Source organism: Delphinus delphis, chromosome 15 (assembly GCF_949987515.2).
Source record: "Delphinus delphis chromosome 15, mDelDel1.2, whole genome shotgun sequence".
NCBI classification, from domain to species: domain Eukaryota; kingdom Metazoa; phylum Chordata; class Mammalia; order Artiodactyla; family Delphinidae; genus Delphinus; species Delphinus delphis.
In genome coordinates this window covers 84,636,304-84,656,575 of record NC_082697.1, presented here as the reverse complement: position 1 = coordinate 84,656,575, position 20,272 = coordinate 84,636,304, and positions in this window count along the sequence as shown.

The window sequence follows — 20,272 nt, the reverse complement described above, 5'->3', positions numbered from 1 at the left end:
GAGGGTGTGGAGATGGAGCTTTTGAAGGTGATGGAGTGTTCTAGATCGTCATTGCGGGAGAGGTTCCATGACTCCCCATGTCTGTCAGCATCCACAGAAGTGCACACTGAAAAGGATGGATTTCACTCGGTGCAAATTACACGTCAGTGCCTTCAGTATACAGAAATATAGAATAAATCATTCGTGGTCATTTCAACAATGACCACTTTCCTCTTCAAATACTCCTGTGCCTTTCACTCGTCACATTTCAGAGGCCGCTCCCGTAAAAGACGGCGAACATAAATATTTCCCTCCCGCTCCGTTTTCTACTTTCTCTGCTCACCAATTTTCTCCTCATTTTCCCCTCAGCATAGATTTTCCTCGCTTCCCTTAATAGGCTCCGTTCTATAATTAGTCCGCTCTGGTCATTTTTTTATCATGTATGTTTTATTTCTAAAATATTCACTACCGCGGCTGTCCCATCACACCTGAATTCCCAATTCCCTGATCACCATTTTTACAGTCGTACAGTAGTAATAATCTCTTCTATTTCGGCGGTGCCTTTTTTTTTCTTTTTGTCTGATGAACAAAAATGTACCTTGAAGGTATTTTATATCCCTGGGAGGTAGTTAGAGAAGGAAAAGAGATTTTGCAGATGGATAAATATAGGCACAAAACGCTGTGCAGGGCACAAGTCACGGAAGATGGCGTTGAACGTTGGCCAGAGCTCAGCTCAGAGCTTCGTATCCCAAGAAGGGTGTGGCCCCGTCACCCCACTGCTCCCGCCTCTGCCCCCTCCAAGCCGGGGAGAATCTAGAGTCAGCCCCATTCACCTCTGGGTGGGAGCCAGACTGGGCCTCTCTCTTTACAAGGTGGAGCACAAAATCGGCCCCCTCCCCACTTAACACAAGAGACTCTTCCTGAGGGTTAGGGTAGAAAATGACCAAAAATGGAAAGGTCATGAGCACACAGTGCTTACCTGGAGAGAAGTAAGGCATTTCTCCAAATCCAGAGGCTCCTTTGCTAAGTCCCCTGACTATGGTTTTGTGAGCACACAGTACCCCCTTCCACCCAGGGGCAGGTCTGGAGACAAGACCCACCCTACGGGGGCACCTTTGGGCATTGTTTCCCCAGCCAACCCCCCCCCCCCCCCGCCCGCCGCCAATAGCTTTCTGGATCCAAGCCTTTCTCTCAACAAACACAGGGCTTCTGGCTTGTTGGGCTGTCCCAGATTCTCCTCTTTTCTGGAAATACGTTGTCCCAGCACACAGTCAGCACCAAACAGGGTCAGCCTTTAGAGCAACGTGGGATGCGTGGGGTACAGACCACACACACAACCGTTAAGCTGTGCAAAGCGCTCTGCAGCCGACCCGACCGCCTGTAACCAGTCCTGGTGACGCTAACAGGCAACCTGACCACTGTTCCGTGAGCTCCCCTCTGGGCTGGGCACGTCACACACGCAGGTTGCCATGGATGCAAGAAGATGCAGGTCACTCCGGGAATAAGTGAATGAGCGGGGATTTGGACCACAGACCACACTCCTTCTCCTGCCTTCTCTTTACATAAATCATAAACATGGGACCTCGCTGGGATGGGCAGAGGGTTTTCTTCCAAATCTTTTGACCCCCTCGTGTAACTACCTCCCTCCAGTGTTACGGCAGGTTTTGTTCTCCAAAAGTGGCCACAGCCGTATCTCCCATCCCAACTGCTCTTCTTAAAATATTACCTTGACACTCCTGTGGAGTGATGGGGGCCGTGTCCCTTCCCCTTGTACCTGGGCAGGTTTGAAAGACTAGACTTAGGTACTCATTCTTTTTTTTTTTTTTTTTTTGCGGTACGCGGGCCTCTCACTGCTGTGGCCCCTCCCGTCGCGGAGCGCAGACTCAGCGGCCATGGCTCACGGGCGCAGCCGCTCCGCGGCATGTGGGATCCTCCCGGACCGGGGCACGAACCCGTGTCCCCTGCATCGGCAGGCAGACTGTCAACCACTGCGCCACTAGGGAAGCCCCTCATTCATTTTTTTTTAGGGTTTTGATTTGTTTGTTTGTTTGGAGTTTTTTTGTTTGTTTTTGGTGGGGGTTTTTTGTTTGTTTGGTTGTTTTTTGTTTTTTTGTTTTTGCCACACCACGAGGCATGCGGGATCTTAGTTCCCTGACCAGGGATTGAACCCTGGCCCCCTGCAGTGGAAGCACGGAGTTTTAACCACTGGACCGCCAGGGAATTCTCCTCATTCATTTATTTTGTAAATATTTCTTGAGCACCACCTATGTGCCTGGCAGCCTCACTCAGGTTTTAAACACTTAAGACTCTACTTTTACATTTAAGGAGAAAAATTCCCCCCTTGCAGGGGGCTCCCCCTCTTCTGCCCAAGCGCCCCATGTTCTAGTCACCCAGGTGACCCTTATGCCCCCAAACTCCTTGCACTTTCCAGCCTCAGGGCCTTTGCACATGCTGTTCCTCCATCATAAATGCCGTCCCTTCTTTGTCTAATTGGGAAAAAATCATACATCCTTTAAGACCTAGTGCAATGTTACCTGGTTTCCAGAACATTCCAACACCCGCCTCCCCAGCAGGGTCGGCTTTTCCCGCATCTGTGCCCCTACAGTACTTTGTCACTAGTGTGAGTGTCCACCTCTGCCTATACTTTGGGCCCCGAGGGTTGGGTTCATACAGAAGACGAGGTATGTGATCAATAAGTGATTTTTTTTAGGGAGGAAATAAATGAATAAGCACATCCGACCTGTTTCGACTTCTGCCCCCGGGAGGGTTTTGCACACTTAGTGGCCCCCCTCCCTCCGAAGGCTCAGACGTCTCTCATTCTCTGCTCAGAGGGAAACTGCTCGTTCTCGTGGATGGCCACTCCCACACAATGCAAATAATCGCTTTCTCGTGGCCGTAGAAAAGCTTTTGTTTGAGCTGGGCTGCAGCTGTCTTAAATGGAAGGCGCCGGTGCAAATAAAAGCGAAGCAGCGAAGCCTCGGGGCGCCCAGGCCCCACGCACCTGCTGGCCCAGAAGCCGTGAGCCCCTGCAGGGTGAGCGGGGCGAGAAGCGGGGGCCGCTGGGCTCTGGAGGCGACTCCTGAGGAAAAGCCAAAGCACCCTCCCACCTGCCTCTTCCCGCCGCTCTCCTCTGTCCTCATAACGCTGGGTGCCTGCCCGGAGTTGTTCTGTTTTCCCAAAACTCTCCTGTGATCCTTACCGTACCCCCTGCGAGGGCGGAATGCAGCTCTGATCATCCCGCCACATCCCAGCTGAGCCCCAGCGGCAGGACAGCAGTGTATTTACCCGAGCAAGTGTGCAGGCGGGGGCCGCCTCCCGTGGCCGGAATCAGACACGAGCTGAGGCTCCCCGGGCAGACGGACCACGTGGAAAAGCCGCGCGTGGATCAGGGCTGCTGGCATCCACCAGTGTGACAACGGCCTCTCAGGGGGAGGGGCAGCCCGCGTCCTGATGGTGGGGATGTCATTGCTTCCCTCCTTTCTAAAGAGCTGCGTGTGCTCTGAGACTCAGCATGGCGGGGCGGGGGTGGAGGTGGGGGTGCAGAATCCGTGAGTCAGGACCCAAGCTCCCAGTTCGGGTTCCTCCACGGACGGGCCCTGTGACCTTGTACAGAGCCTCAGCCCCTGCCCCCCGGGGCCTCCTGTAAGAAGAAGATGGGCTAGCACATCGGTGGTCTTCCGCCCACGAGGTCTCAACGATCAGAAAGACCCGCATTTCCGAGAAAGACGTGACAGGGGCAGAGACAACGCACTAACATCTGTAATGGTCACAGAGCTCTGGTTTCCAGCCTAGACTATATCTGGCGCCACCCAGGAAGAGGTTCTGCTTCCAAGTCAGATGGCGTCTGAGCAGAAGCGTCCAGAGCTTGAGTCCTGCCATCGGGAAGATCTGGGCTCAAACCCAGCCCCTCCCACGCGGTGTGATCTTAGGCAAATTGTTTAACCTCTTCGGACTTCAGTTTGCTTGTCTGTAAAATAAGTCTACACGAGGGAGCTGGTAATAGTATCTGCACCAGGGCATGGAGCATCGTTGTGAAGATTAAATGAGGTGACACATGCACCCGGAAACATGTTCTAGAACATCGGTGGGCACGCCCTTTGTAAGAGTCCAAACTAGAAAGAGCTCCAGTGTCCATCAGTAATAGAAAGGATAAATAAACTGGATATTCACAGAGTGGATACTAGACAGCAACACAGATGAACCAGGATATGGACAAACCTCATGAAAGTAATATTAGGTTCGTGAAGGCCGCCACAGAAAGGAACGTCCTGTGTGATTTCGTTCGTGTGAAATGTAAACGAAAGGCAAAGCTCAGCTGTGGTGTCAGAGGTCCGGGTAGCACTCAGGGGTGCCTGGGTGGTGACCAAAAGGGCACACAGGGACTCTGCTGGGGTGCTGGTAAGGTTCCGGTGCTTGACCTGGTGGCGATGACGCCAATGGGGTCCCTTTGGGAAGTCCACTCGTGGTTTGCTCCCTTTCCGTACACGTATGAGTCCAACACCCAAGTGTCACAGCAGAGAATCCCACATGTGCTTTGGACAGGCAAGGGCTTCGGAGGCGGGAGGGGGAGGACCCCCAGGTTCCTGCATCGCCACCTCCAGGTATAACGTTCACTCCAGAACTGCCTGGAATCGCAGGTGTTGTGTTGTTACCAAGGAAAACCAGCACCCCTGGATGGGCTGTGTCAACGGGCCGATGTACAGGGTTTGGCGACCAGGAATCTGTGCTTCCCTGAGGCGAGGACTTGTGTGTTAGTCATTAATGTGGGTCGTGGTTCCCGGGAGATCCACAGGGGAGACAGAGCAGACAAGGGAAGGCAGGACTTCGGGGCAGAGTCCAGGCCTCTGGAAAGTAGGTTACACCTCAGGGTTTGACTCGGGCAAGGGAGCTGGGCTTTCATATTCTCACACCTGTCGGTCCTCGGCCGAGGGCTCACCTGGGAGATGAAAACCCCTTGATCTCTGCGTGGGCAGGCAGAGCAGCTCAGGTGCGGCCATCCGAAGCTAAGCCTCCCTTGGTACTTTCACCTCTTGGTGAAAAGAATCATGGGAACATGGGGGAGCTCGGATAGCCTCACCCTACTGCAACATGAGGACCTCGAGTCTAGACTTTGACCTCCTGGCTTTTCCCGGGTGTCTCCGTTTCAGAACTGGGGAGATGGGAGGCTGCCCGCCTCGCTGGAATCACACATCAACTTCATCTGGCTCCGGGGCATTGATAAATCGTTACACGATGTGCTGCTCGCTTTGGTTTCCTCTGGAAAACGAGGCCAAGGATGCTTTCGAATTGCCGACGCCAGCCCAGAAGACCTGGCCCGCTTGGCCTCCGGGTCTCCCCTGCAGACCTCCCTGGGACCACGACCCACGTAAATGACCTGCACATAAACCCTCATCTCAGCGTTTGCTTCTGGGGACCCGGACCTAAAACGGAGGAGAGAATGGATTCCATCAACTTGGAGCTTTGGAAACCTGAGGCCCAGAGCTGCCCGCCTCCTGCCTCCCACACATGCCTGTGGATCCGGTTTTGCAAACAGAGCGAGTCGCTTGCAACAAGCTTGCGAGAGGCTGTCATCATTTCCAGGATTTGCTCTTGCTCAAGCTGTGCTGTTTTCTTTGGGAACACAGATGTGCTCCCCCAGGCCAGACCCCAGGCTTCATTTCTAGTCCCCAGCGTGGAACTCGGATGCATCTTCCCGTAAAAATAACAGCGACGGCTAACATCAGTATCCATGCGCCACCGCTGACCACGCCCGCTCCCCAAAAACACCTTCGTATCCCGTGCATCGCCCAACTTGAATTTGTCAAGTGCTCACCTGAGTCCTTCCTCCAGTTTGACGGGGGAAAAGAACATTCTCCTCTCCTGGAATCAAGGCTCCTCTACAGGACAGAGAGTGAGAACTCACTCTGTTATCCGAATAGACCCGGGATCCAGGGCTTCCCAGCTGCCCACCCTCGGACAGGCCACTGGCCTCTGTCCTCGGTGCAACGGCCCCGAGAACACTAACCTCTCAGGATTATAGTGAGCGTTGCAGATAATACTAAATGGGACATTGGCATATGGAAAGGTGCTTCACGGCACCGACCATCCAAGAAACACCAAGAAAGATTACAATGCGATACCAGGTTGGGCAAAAGTAAACTCTCTCCCATCGCATGGGAGCACAACACGGTACAGCGACATGGGAAGTGTATTTGGTAGTGCCTGCCGGAGCTAACTATACACGTTCCCCATGCCCCAGTCAGCTCGCTAATCCGCAAGAGGAAGAAGGGCGTGGACCCACCCAAAGGACCATTCAGGCGTGTCCCTGCAGCTTTCCTTACAACAGGCAAAACCTGGAAGCAACTCAAATGTCTGTCACCGGTGACTGGGTAAGTAGCATGGGTGTATAGGCTGTAACAATGAAATACGATACAGCAGTGAGAGTGAACCAAGCCCATTCCGACACCATGTGAGCCCCACATACACCACACTGAGCACAGTTAGAGTGTATGTACTGTACGAGTCCATTCAGATCAAGTTCAAAGACAGGCAAAACTGTCTTAGTCCTTTCAGGCTGCTCTAGCAAAGCACCACAGACTGGGTGATTGTGAACGACAGGAATTTATTTCTCCCAGCTCTAGAGGCCGGAAGTCCCAAATCAGGGCGCCAGCATGGCCGAGCTCTGGTGAGGACCCTCTTCTAGGTTGTAAATGCCTTTAACTAGAATGACCACACAACCCGGCAATTCCGCTCCTAGGTAGGTACCCAAAAGAACTGAAGACAGGAGCTGAAACGAAAACGTGGACGCTAACGTCCATAGCAGCATTATTCACCACAGCCAAAGGGTGGAAACAACCCAAGCGTCCATCTATTGGTGAATGGATAGACAAAATGTGATTTTTTTTATCATCTTTATTGGAGTATAATTGCTTTACAATGTTGTGCTGGTTTCTGCTGTATAACAAAGTGAATCAGCTATATGTATACATATATCCCCATATCCCCTCCCTCTTGCGTCTCCCTCCCACCCTCCCTATCCCACCCCTCTAGGTGGTCACAGAGCACAGAGCTGATCTCCCTGTGCTATGCGGCTGCTTCCCACTAGCTATCTGTTTTACATTTGATAGTGTATATATGTCCATGCCACTCTCTCGCTTCATCTCAGCTTACCCTTCCCCCTCCCCGTGTCCTCAAGTCCATTCTCTACGTTTGCGTCTTTATTCCTGTCCTGCCCCTAGGTTCTTCAGAACCATTTTTCTTTTTTTAGATTCCATATATATGCGTTAGCATATGGTATTTGTTTTTCTCTTTCTGACTTATTTCACTCTCATACAGTAGATTTTTTTAATTGATTGAAGTATAGTTGATTTATAATGTGTTCATTTCTGCTGTACAGCAAAGTGATTCAGTTACACATATACATATATTCCTTTTCACATTCCTTTCCATTAAGGTTTGTTACAGGATGTTGAATCTCATTCCCTGTGCTCTACAGTAGGACCTTGTTGTTTATCCATTCTATGTATAAGAGTTTGCATCTGCTAATCCCAAACTCCCCATCCATCCCTCCCCCAGCCCCTTCCCCTCGGCAACCACAGGTCTGTTCTCTACGTCTGTGAGACTGTTTCGTAGATAAGTTCATTGTCATACGGTAGATTTTATTCCTCCATGAAAGGAATCAAGTACTGATACATGCTAGAATGTGGTTGAACTTGAAAACATGATGCTAAGTGAAAGAAACCAGACTCAGAAGGACACACAATGGTGTGATTCCATTTCTGTGAAATAGCGCGATAGCAAATCCATGGAGACAGCAAGGAGGTGAATGATTCCCAGGGGCTGGGAGGGCAAGGGGTGTGGGGGAGGGGGGAGGACGGGACTGGGGGCAGTGACTGCTTCATGGGTGGGGTTTCAGTTGGGGGTGATGAAAAAGTTCTGAAACGCGATAGCGGCGATGGTCTCGCGACACTGTGAATTACTTGATGCCACTGAAGTGTACCCTTTACAATGATGCAAATGAGAGATTTTATGTTGTGTGCATTTTGCTGTACCCGCAAAACGTTAAACCTGGAGTTACCATATGGCTCAGCAATTCCACTCTGAAGTGTGGAGCCCAGAGAATTGAAAACACGTGTCCACACAAAAAGCTGTCCAGGAACGTTCATAACGGCATGATTCCTCACAGCCTTAAGGTGGAAACAACCCAAATAACCATCGCATGAGGAATGGGTGTTTGGGTTTCCTAGGGTTGCTGAGAGAAATTACAGCAAACCAAGTGACTTAAAACAATAGAAACATATTGTCTCACAGATCTGGAGGCCACAAGTCAGAAATCAGGGTTTCGGCAGGGCTGAAACCTGTAGGGGAATCCTTCCCTGCCTCTTCCAGCTTCTGGTTTTGCGGACAATCCTTGGCATTTCTGGGCTTGTATCTGCATCACTCCAATCTCTGCCTCTGTTGTCACATGGCCACCTTCTCTCTATGTATCTTGTGAGGACGTTGGTCATCGTGGATTAAGGGCTCACCCCAGGATGACCTTATTTTAACTAATTCCTCTGTAACAGCTCTATTTCCAAAAAAGGTCACATTTCTGAGGAACTAGGGGTTAGAGTTTCATCTGTGCTTTTGGAGGACACAATTCAACTCCTAACCATGGATACATGAAATGTGGTGTGTCTACACAATGAGGTACGATCCAGCCGTGGGAGGGGATGCAATACTGACACATGCTACACCGTGGGTGAAACCTGAAGGCATAATGCCAAGTGGGAGAAGCTGGACACAAAAGGTCACGTAGAGTACGTACGACGCCATTTATATGAAATGAGATGCCCAGAACAGGGAAATCCATAGACACAGAAAGCAGCTTATAGAGTCTGTGGGGAAGGACAGAATGCAGAGTGACCACGAATGGGTCTGGAGTTTATTCTAGGGGTGATGAAAATGATCTAGAACTAAACAGAGACATCAGTTGCACGACTTCGCAAATATACTAAAAACTATCCAATTGTACACTTTAAAAGGGTGAATTTATGGTATGTCAATTACATCTCAATCGAAAAAAAATTACCCCATCAAGAGGGTGAAAAAAGAAAACAAGCTCCAAAGTGGGAGAAAATATTTGCAAACCATTTATTTACCAACCGACTTGTATTCAGTATCTATTTAAAAGAAAAAAAAAGAACTCTCAAAAGTCAATAGTAGGGCTTCCCTGGTGGCGCAGTGGTTGAGAGTCCGCCTGCCGATGCAGGGGACGCGGGTTCGTGCCCCGGTCCGGGAGGATCCCACATGCCGCGGAGGGGCTGGGCCCGTGAGCCATGGCCCCTGAGCCTGCGCGTCCGGAGCCTGTGCTCCGCAACGGGAGAGGCCACAGCAGTGAGAGGCCCGCGTACCGCAAAAAAAAAAAAAAAAAAAAAAAAAAAAAGTCAATAGTAAAAAACAACCTAATTAGAAAACGGGAGAAAGACATGAAGAGATATTTCACTGAAAAATATATACAGATGGCAGGTGAACCCATGAAAAGACTTCAGTATTGTCAGCCACAGGAGAAATGCCAATGAAAAGCACAGTGGGGTGTGACTACATCCAGACGGCTAAAATAAAAGATAGGGACAGCGCCCAAACCTGGCAAGGATGTGGAGAAACCGGATTGTACATGATTGCTGGTGGGAAAGTAAAATGGTACAGCCACTCCGGAAAATTGACAGTTTTTTTGTTTCGGTTTGGATTTTTAGCTGCGCTGAGCAGATTGCAGGATCTTGGTTCCCTGACCAAGGATTGAATCCGGACCCACGGCCATGAAAGCGCTGAGTCCTGACCACCGGTCTGCCAGGAAACTCCCTGTTTGACACTTTCTTACAAGACTCAATATGCACTTTTCATACAACCCAGAAATTACACTTTGGGGCATTTACCCAGAGATGAAAGCTATGGCACACAGAAACTCCTGTTCAAGCAGTTTTACTCGTAGGGCCCCAAACTGGAAAGAACCTAGTTGCCTTTAAGGAAACTCTTACATCCACACCAGGGATACTACTTAGCAATAAAAAGGAACAAACTGTTGATACACATAAGAACTTTTATGCATCTCAAGGGGATTATGTTGGGGGGAATGGAGGAGTGAGTCCCAAAAGGTTACATATTATATGATTCCATTTATATAACGTTCTTCAGATGGCAAAATTATAGTGATGGAGACAGATTAGTGGTTTCTAGGGGTTAGGCATGGGGGTGAGCGGATAGGAGGCTATAACGGAGCAGCACAAGGGAGACTTTTTTTTTTATTTTATTGAAGTATAGTTGATGTACAATGTTGTGTTAATTTCTGCTGTACAGCAAAGTGATTCTGTTTTATACATATATATGAATATATATATATACTTTTTCATATTCCTTTCCATTGTGGTTTATCACGGGATATCAAGTATCGTTCCCTGTGCCATACAGTAGCACCTTGTTGTTTATCCATCCTGTATATGAGAGTTTGCATCTGCTGACCCCAAACTCCCAATCCTTCCCATTAGGGGGATCTTTGTGGTGGCGGTGATCAGTTTTGTATCTTTTTGTTGTTGTTGTTGTTTTGCGGTACGCGGGCCTCTCACTGTTGTGGCCTCTCCCGTTGCGGAGCACAGGCTCCGGGTGCGCAGGCTCAGGGGCCATGGCTCACGGGCCCAGCCGCTCCGCGGCATGTGGGATCTTCCCGGACCGGGGCACGAACCCGTGTCCCCTGCATCGGCAGGCGGACTCTCAACCACTGCGCCACCAGGGAAGCCCAGTTTTGTATCTTGATTGTGGTGGTCGTTACGCAGATCTACACATGTGGTAAAAATTACATAAAAGTACACACACGCGCGCGTAACTGGTGAAATCTGAATAAACTCTGTGGTACAAATGTCAATTTCCTGGTTATGACGTTGTACTATAATTATGCAAGATGTTACCATTGGGAGAAGCTGGAGGTAGGGAACAAGTGACCTCTGCATATTTTTTGAAACTTCTTGTGAATCTAGAACAACTTAAAAATAAAAAGCATTTTTAAAATAGCTGAAGAGCCAGTACTGCCTGGACGCTAACCATTCTGAAGAGAGCCCAGGCACAGCCAGCGTGGTCACCCCCATACTGGCGCATATAGGCTTCTCACAGACCCCAGGATGAAACCGAATGGAGGTGTCGTGGAAGGCTGCATCCCAGGAGGGGATGCACTGAAAAGATTCAGTGCCTTTAAAGATGGAAATGAGGGAAGAAAAGGGACACACTTCCTTGGTGTCAGGCCACTAAATGGCAGAGAAAGAAGCAGAAGAAGGACTCATCTGTCCCCTTGTCCTGCCACCTTCTCCAAGGCAGTACATGAGCTCCAACAAACCTGGCTACCTGGAAAGGAAAGTTCAGAGAGTTTGTGTATAACAAAGTTTGTTTATAACGATGGAAAACTGGCGACAACCTACGTGCTCATCAATAGGGGACTGATTAAGTAAATGACGATGTATCCGTGCAGTGGCCAGTGGGAAGTCCTTTAAAATCGTTTCCCAGCTAAATCCAAAATTTAGCCAGAGGAGAGGGGCCTCGCTGGGAGGGGTCTGGGCCTCCCATTCCAACATCGATCAGAGCAGCTCCATTTTATCTATTTTGTGAACTGAGCATCCCTTTAAGATTTTATTTTTTTTTAAGCTAGAAAGCCACTAGTTAGTAGAATACTTATTAATATGAATATATTATTCATGATATTTATCTCTGAATAGTGGGATTATAGGTGATTTTGATCTTCCTTTTTTTTTAACCTGTATTTTCCCTTTTTCCCACAATAAATCTGAATGCATTGTTTCTATAAGAAGGAAAATATAGTGTGAGCCTTCTTTGGTCGAAAACCATGGAAAGTAACTCTAATCTAGGCAAAAAGAAGGAAGAATATTGGAGGCTGAGACAAAGCGCAAGACCTGCCCACCCAACGTCCATCATCTACCTCTTCCTTCCTAGCAGAAGCCTGATTTTCAGGCTAGGAATATGTCCAGCTAAATTGCACTTCTCAGTTTCTCTTAAAACTAGGCATTGTCATGTTATGGCAAATAAGATATAAATGGAAATCACTGGGTTGGAATGCTGGGAAAGCTTTTTTTTTAAGTGGTTGGCCATGCTGGCAAAGCGCTTTTGACCCTCCTCCCTTCCTTGTTTCTCCTGTATGGAATATCATTGTGATGGCCAGTGCCACAGCAGCAATTATGACCATATGAGACCTTGAGGATGGAAGCCACGTGCTGAGGATGGCTGGAGCAGAGAGGACGAGTCTGGAACATTGGTGACTCTGTGGAGCTACAGAGCAGACCTGGGCTGTCTACCTCTGACATTTAAGCCACTCTTTTTCTGCTGCCTGCAAACTCATCCCTAACCAATCCAGGGCTCAGAGGAGCAGTAGGAATCTGGAGAACCAGGCCTGGAAATGAGCAAGAACCAAGGCAGCTCAAGAGTTAAGAAGCGAGAACCATATCCGCAAAGTCATGGATGATCTTATCACCATCACATGATGATTCTCCTTCTCCAGGGAGCAGCTGGCTGAGTAAACAGTCATTGGTATGTGAAAACAAACCACACCCTTTCCTGGAAGCTAAGCTATAGGTTGGGATGAGGAGAGAGAACTTACCAGTCTATAAATTAGCCTTCTAAAAGGTCCCTCTTGGGAGATTTTGCTTGCCTACTGTTATATTTCCAGAGAGAAACTTACCCTCTCAGTGTCTCAAATAAGACAAGTGTTATGAATAGATGTGCCCACATTTCTCCACTGTGCTGAAGTGTAAGCTGTAGCCAATGGCTGGCGCCCACACCTCCACCAGGTGAGCCTTGCCAGCCCAGAGGTCCAGGATGTTTAGACAAGTTGATGAAGCCTGTCCCTGGCAGAACCGGAAGTACTACGGGGTAGATGCGAATGTGGCCTAACGTAGTGTTTGACAGGGAATGGGTGGATGGCAAAGCCCTCTGGAGTCCTGGAATTTCCATCTGGTACTTAGCAAAAGAATCAGAGTGTGACCTAACGTACAAGGGGTGGGGCCCTAACCCTAAGACAGAAGGTCCCACAAGGAGAGCCGGGGAGGATGGACAAGAACTTCACTCACTTTTATCCTCTTCATTCTTTTGCCCCAGATTCAGTTTCCAGAGGAAGAAGAGTCTAGTTGGGTCTAGCGTGGGTCACAGACTCCCTTTTTGGGGAGGGCAGACTCCTATTTGTAAACTCCACCCCGCCTCCACTGAACTGTATCCGATGGGAAAGGGATTAGCGATTCCTCAAGGGAGATCAGAGAAGATGGATACCTGGGAAATAGATATATTTAAAATTTTTTTAATACGCAAATTTTAAATTAAACTTTTAAAAAAGAAAACAATTTAAAATTTACAGAGTTCAAGTTTTCATGCCCAGATGAATCTTGAAATCAACCTGAACACCGCTGTGGTTCTCTCAGGTCACACAAAGATAAATGAAGTGGTCCCCAGCATCAATGAGTCCCTCATCTAGAGGGGGAGCAAGATATACATGGGATAAACCATAAGATGATTGCTAAGACCTATTAAAGGTACCCGACCAGAGCACCATGGGAGAACAGAGAAAGGGGGTTGTTACTTTTGACCCTCCAGATCAGAGGAGGCTTCCTGGAGGAGGTGACATTTGAGTAGAAGATGAGAATGAAGATAGAGATTTGTACCAAAGGAGGTGGAGCTTTGAATGTCATGCTGAAGTTCCCTTTGGAAAATGGAGTGTCATTGAAGGCTTTTGAGCAGAGAGATAATATGGTCTTATCTCAGCAGCTGTGTAGAGATTAGATTGCCCCGGTGGGAAAGGTTAAAAGTTAGGAGACCCGTAAGAATATTGTTGCAGTCATTCAGATGAGCAACGATAAGGGGCTGCTTTGGAGACCAGGGAAGCCGGGCTAACAACGCAAAACCACATTGCAGGGAACTAGACTGGACAAGTCTCGATGAATAATTGGATGTTGGGGGTCAAAAGGAAAATAATTCGAGATTTCTGTCCTGGGTGATCTGGTGAATGGTGAAGCTATCCACCAATCTAGGGAACTCAGGAGCAGTGTGAGTGGGGAAGATGATGAGGTTGATTGGGGTCAGGTAGGGCTTGAGATGTTTGAGAGACATCCTGATGGAAGTACTCTACCGGCAGTTGGAAATCTCAGTCAGAAACTCAGGAAGCAAATGTTGGCAGTCATTACCTCTGAGCATTGAACAGTGGATGATTTTCGTCTGGTTATTTTTAGGATCCTTAGCGTGCATGTGTTTCTTGTCTGGTTACAAAAGAGAGTATGCTGGGTTTTGTTTGGTGGTTTTTTTGTTTTGTTTTGTTTTCAAGAAGAGCAACAGCAGGAGACAGGTTGGGATGGACAGAACTCGGGAACGAGATTGCAGAATCGGAGCTTGTTCAGTTTTCAGCACAGACAACACCCTGACTGAGCACTTCTCTTTGCCAGGCTCTGGGGGCGCTGCAGCAAACAGGACAGTGACCAAGACAGATGTAGTCCCCATCCTCAGCCCCGAGGGCTGGGGAGGTGCCAGGAGAGGAGAAATGAACAGACAGCTGTCGCACTTTGCCAAAAAGCGAGGAAGGGTAGATTCTAGAAGCCGCACAGCTGGACGGCTGGCTGGGCAAAACTTCTACACTCTTGTAGGCTCTGGGAGAAGGCACAGATAGATGGTCCCTAGGAGACTGCTTGGCTCCACAGAGACTGTTCATACCAGAGGAAACTCATTCCCCTTCCCTATTCCCTTTAGGATAAGACTAAAGAGACTGCATGTCTGGGTTTCAGCCAGACATTTGACAGAGGTCCTCCTGATGCCCCTCTGGGCGGGTTAGACAGCTATGGGCCAAGGGTAGTTGAGTGAGACTGATTCAGAAGACGCTGAAGGACTAGATGCAAAGTTTTGATGAATGGGTTGATATCAAGCCAGAGAAAGGTCGTGAGATCTCATGGGTCTCCTCTTGGCTCTGTCTTGTTTATCATTTAAAAAAAAGGGGGGGGGGGGACTTCCCTGGTGGCACACTGGTTAAGAATCTGCCTGCCAATGCAGGGGACACGGGTTTGATCCCTGATCCGGGAAGATCCCACATGCCGCGGAGCAACTAAGCCAGCAAGCCACAACTACTGAGCCTGCGCTCTAGAGCCCACGTGCCACAACTCCTGAAGCCCTCGCACCTAGAGCCCGTGCTCCGCAACAAGAGAAGCCACCGCAATGAGATACTGGCTCAGGATAAAGAAGAACTTAAGCAATCAAACGTCTCTGAAAAAAGAACTGGGAGGCCCTTTGTGCTGGGGAATCCCATCACCAGGTGTGTTTGAGCAGCCCCTGGATGACCACCTTCCATGAACAGGAACACAAGAGTCCAGTCCTGGATGAAAGGGTACGACAACAGCCTCTACAATCCCTTCACATCCGCGAGCGCCCTTTGGACGTATCCATCTAGAAGCCCGCCGTCTGGCAACATGTCTACAACTGAGCAGTTTGGTTGTATGGGAGGAATGGGGTCCCTGCAGCCAGTCGTACCTGGGTTCCCATCTGTATCTACACCTGTGCAGGTGTGTGCATTTGAGACAAGGCCCTCCACCCTTCCCTCCAGGGTCAGGCTCACAGCCCCCCGTAGTCCTCTTGTCTGTACCGGCCCACCCTGCCCCCCACCCCACTAGACCACTCCATTCTCCCTCAGCACCTCCTTTCCTCTGAACCCCCAAAGCGGCCGTTTTGTAAACCGTGATGCATGGTTCCTGTTCTTTTCCTTGGTAGTTTTCAAGCTTTGCAATAAAAGCAGTGGCTCTTTGCAGATAAGAGCCCAGCTAGCACTTCTCGGGATGACCCGGGGCCACGTCTTGCGCAAGATACACACTCAGGGAGCACATGCTGATGGCTTTGAGGTCAGGGCTGGCCCCGGAGTTTGGGGCCATCCCTATAGAAGAGATTATGGTACTTTCCGAGTGACACAATGGCCCATAAACTCCCGCTTTGCTTGGCCAAGACCCGTTGTCACCAGGGAGAAGGGGAAACTGAGGAAATCTGTCTTTCGTGCAGACACACAGAGCCGTGCTTTCTGTTTTACCATCGCTGCACTTGCTTCCTGCCCAGCCCACTCCGCAGAGCTGTCTGCTTGTTTATCCCTTAGATCTCTCCTCCCAGGCAAGGTCAAAGCCCCTTCTTCTCTCCGTTCTGAGCACCGGGCGGCTCTCCTCGGTAGCACTTGTTCATAGTTTTCATGCATTTGGGTGACGCTTCATCACCGACTGTTTTCTTTGCCCTCGATCTGTGTCCCCAGCACTTAGCAGGCTGCCCGTCACACAGTAATCAATCAGTAAATGCTGGTTGAGTAACTGAATGAACGCTCTCCGGTTCCAGCCGATAAACATGAACCTCCCACCAGTGTCCGTCCAAGTCGTCCTGTTAGAGAATCGCACAGGGAGGGGTGCTGGGGTGACTCACACCCCCCACTTATCTGGGAAGCCAGAGGTCAAGGGAGGACCCCCTGGAAGAGCCCCGGCCAGTCCTGGCATTTACAGCTGGACCGATTGGCAAGAAGTCAGGGAGGAGCTGCTGCCGTTTTTTCTCAGCTCGGTCCTGTTCAATTCCCGTCCTGCAGTGCCATCTCCAGGGCACCAGGGCGCTCCGAGATGATCAAGGGTGCGGCCAACTTGGCTGGAACCGCAAAATCACCCTCATAATCAGAGCTTTTGATCCGAGAAAGGTCAGAGCGCTAGAGAAGTATTTGCTCACCGTTGCTGTGCAGTGGTGACACCCACTGCCTGCCTCCTACTCCACCAGCTGGGGAGACCACAGCGCCAGACCAGCGCTGATCCCAGGGTGACGCGCCTGGCAAGCACCCGGAATCGTGTAAAATGCAGATTCCGTGGCAGTGGCCTGGGGTGGGGCCTGAGAGTCTGCATTCCTAGCAAATGCCAGATGCTGGTACTGTGGTCTGATGCAGCAGTCCATCTGCTATATTCAAAATGTGGTCCAACGGCCAGCAGCCTCGACATCAGCATTCCTGGAAGGGTTTTGCTATTCATGATGCCGTCCCCATTTGGACAGCATCAGCATCACCTGGGAGCTTGTTAAAAATAGAGTCTCAGGCTTCCCTGGTGGCACAGTGGTTGGGAGTCCACCTGCCGATGCAGAGGACACGGGTTCGTGCCCCAGTCAGGGGAGATCCCACATGCCGCGGAGCGGCTGGGCCCATGAGCCATGGCCGCTGGGCCTGCGCATCCGGAGCCTGTGCTCCGCAAAGGGAGAGGCCGCAGCAGTGAGAGGCCCGCGTACCGCAAAAAAAAAAAAAAAAAAAAATAGAGTCTCAGGCTCCACTCCCAACTTTCTGGATCACAACCTGCATTTGAACCAGATCCGTAGATGATTCATAGACACGGTAAAGTCTGAGATGCTCTGCTCAAGAACCATGGTCCTTAAGCTCAGGTGCACATTGAAACCACCAGGGAAGCTTTAAAAAAAAAAAATTGCTGATGTGGGAATCCCTACAGACCCCGATTTAATCTGTACTGGCTGCAACCTGCATATCAGGGATTTTAAAAAATTCCCCAGGTGATTCTAATAGAAAAGTTCAAGCACTTTGCTTTCTATTAGAATACTTTATCAATATTTTATTAAGTTTTGCTAATATTTTTCTTAATATCTATTGGAGATTTTTTGTCCAGGGAAGATATACAAATAGCCAACAAGCACAGGAAAAGATGCTCAACCTCACTATCAGTAGGGAAACGCAGGAGAAAACCACAGTGAGATGCCACCTCCCACCTACCAGGATGGATCTCATGGTAACAGTGGAAAATAACAGGTGCCGGTGAGGATGGGCAGAGATTGGGACCCTCGCACATTGCCGATGGGACGTAGAATGGTGTAATGCTGTAAGACAGTCTGACAGTTCCTCCGAAAGTTAAAATGGAGCTACCATATGACCCAGCAATTCCGCTCCCAGGAATACACTCCAAAGAATTGAAAACGGGAATTCAGATATTTGCTCATGCACGTTCACTGCAGCATTATTGACAACAGCCAAAAAATAGACACAACCCAAGTGTCCACCAATAGATGAATGGATAAACGACATGTGGTCTGTCCGCACACTGGAATATTATTCGCCCATGAAAAGGGATGGAGTCGTGATGCGCGCTACACCATGGATGAACCTTGAAAACATCATAAGCTAAACGAGAGGCTAGACAGGAAAGAATAATAGCGTATGATCCCTTTACAGGAAATATCTGGAATAGGCAGATTCATCGTGGCAGACGTGTGTTTTTCAGTCTCTTCAAGAAGCCGTCAGTTCCTGGACTCACACCTTGGCTTTCTTTTGGACTATTGCAAAGTGGTCCGAGTCCTACTTAATCAGCTAAAACACCTCAATTTTGTCAAGAAAATTCCTTGTGTCTTCCGGTTTTTAAAGGGAGAAAAATCAATCATAAAGATTTTGCACACTTCTTCATTTATTCCTGGATATTTTCATTTTCGCTTCTACTGTAAAAGGGATCTTCTATTTTATAAGGAGGTATTATTTGTATATAGAACTCCTGTCGATTTTTTTTTTTTAATGCTGTGTACCCACCCTTCTTATGGTAGTTTTCCAACTGTCTTGGGTTTCTGGGTAGAGCTCACATCATGTACAAAAACTTTTAGGTGAGTTCTATGTGTGGTGAAGGACCAGGCTTCCGTCTTCTTCCCAATGTGTTTTGTAAAATAAATGACATCTACAGAATCCACTCCTGGATGTCATTAAAAGGTCAAATTGCTCAAGAAGTTTCTAAATGCTTATTTCCGGTTTCTGTTCTTTTTTTTTGTCAGGGACCAGTAAACACTGGACAGACCAGGAGTGGTCCTCAGACTTCATTTGGAGGATCATTGCTTTAGACATTGTCTCCAACGTTATTAAATGTTAGAATTCCAAACCTATACCCTACAATGTGTTCTCACATGTTCAGCAACCGAACTCTTTATTACTACAAGGTCATACTACTTATGCACGGTTACCTTGTACTGTGTGTGTGTGTGTGTGTGTGTGTGTGTGTGTGTGTGTGTAAAATGGACTTTTTCTGTTGAAAAGCAGAAAAAAGGGATACCATTCCAGGGATAGATATATACCTCGATATTGAAGGAGTTCATGGATTTTCTCCAAATTTGCGGGAGTGAGGCAGAGCCGGAGGAAACTGAGCCAAAAAATAAGGTTTAAAAATTCTGGGGCTTCCCTGGTGGCGCAGTGGTTGAGAGTCTGCCTGCCGATGCAGGGGACGTGGGTTCGTGCCCCGGTCCGGGAAGATCCCACATGCCACAAAGTGGCTGGGCCCGTGAGCCGTGGCCGCTGAGCCTGCGCGTCCGGAGCCTGTGCTCCGCAACGGGAGAGGTCACAACAGTGAGAGGCCTGCATACCACAAAAAAAAAAAAAAATTCTGAACAAATTACAATTTGGTGGGTAGGGAAGGCTGAATTTTTTTAAACAGATGCTTCAGTGAAGCTGTCTCCTGTTACTGTGGACTCGTGTCACAAGGGGCATTAGTGGCCTCACGGCTCCTGCACCAGCAGGACTGTCTCCAGGTCTGGGATCCTGTAATTACGCGTTGGCCCCCGCATGTCTTACAAGCTGTTTGTGGTACTCAGAGGAGTGGTGTCTGGGACTCTGCCAGTTGCTCCACTCTGCTGGCAGGGGGACAAGTCACATGAGGTAGGGAGACCGAGGATTTTTCCTGCCGGATCCTTGGGGCCATGGGCCCGGCCGGGCCTACCCATCCTGCTGGCCGGTGATGAAACTTGCCAACACACTGCAGTTAGACTCCCCGAGGGTCCTCTTCTAAAATCAACCATTGGTGCCACTGAGGAAGGCGATGCCACCAAAGGGTGTGGCAAGCCTCTGTCCTTTCAGAGATAAGGTGTGATGTAAACAGACACACTTTTTTTTTCTTTTTTTTTGGCCCGCTGCGGGGCACGTGGCATCTTAGTTCCCCAACCAGGGATCGAACCCTCACCCCCTGCAGTGGAAGCGTGAGTCTTAACCACTGGACCCCCGGGGAAGTCCCCAGACACACATATTTTAATAAAGACCGCTCGCAGCCATCCCCGTCGGACCCCACAGTTGACTAAAGCCCCCCACTTACTGCCTCTTTAACCCGTGACAAGTTTGGGAGAAGGGGAGAGGGCTGTCGTCAGTGGAAAAACGATCTAGTCCGCAGCTCCAATCCTGGTTCTCCCTTCCAGAGCCTTTATTTCCTATTCTATAAAATGGGCCTGAGGGTTGCTGGGAGGACCACGCTGATGTCTATATGGCTGTCTCAGGCGGCAG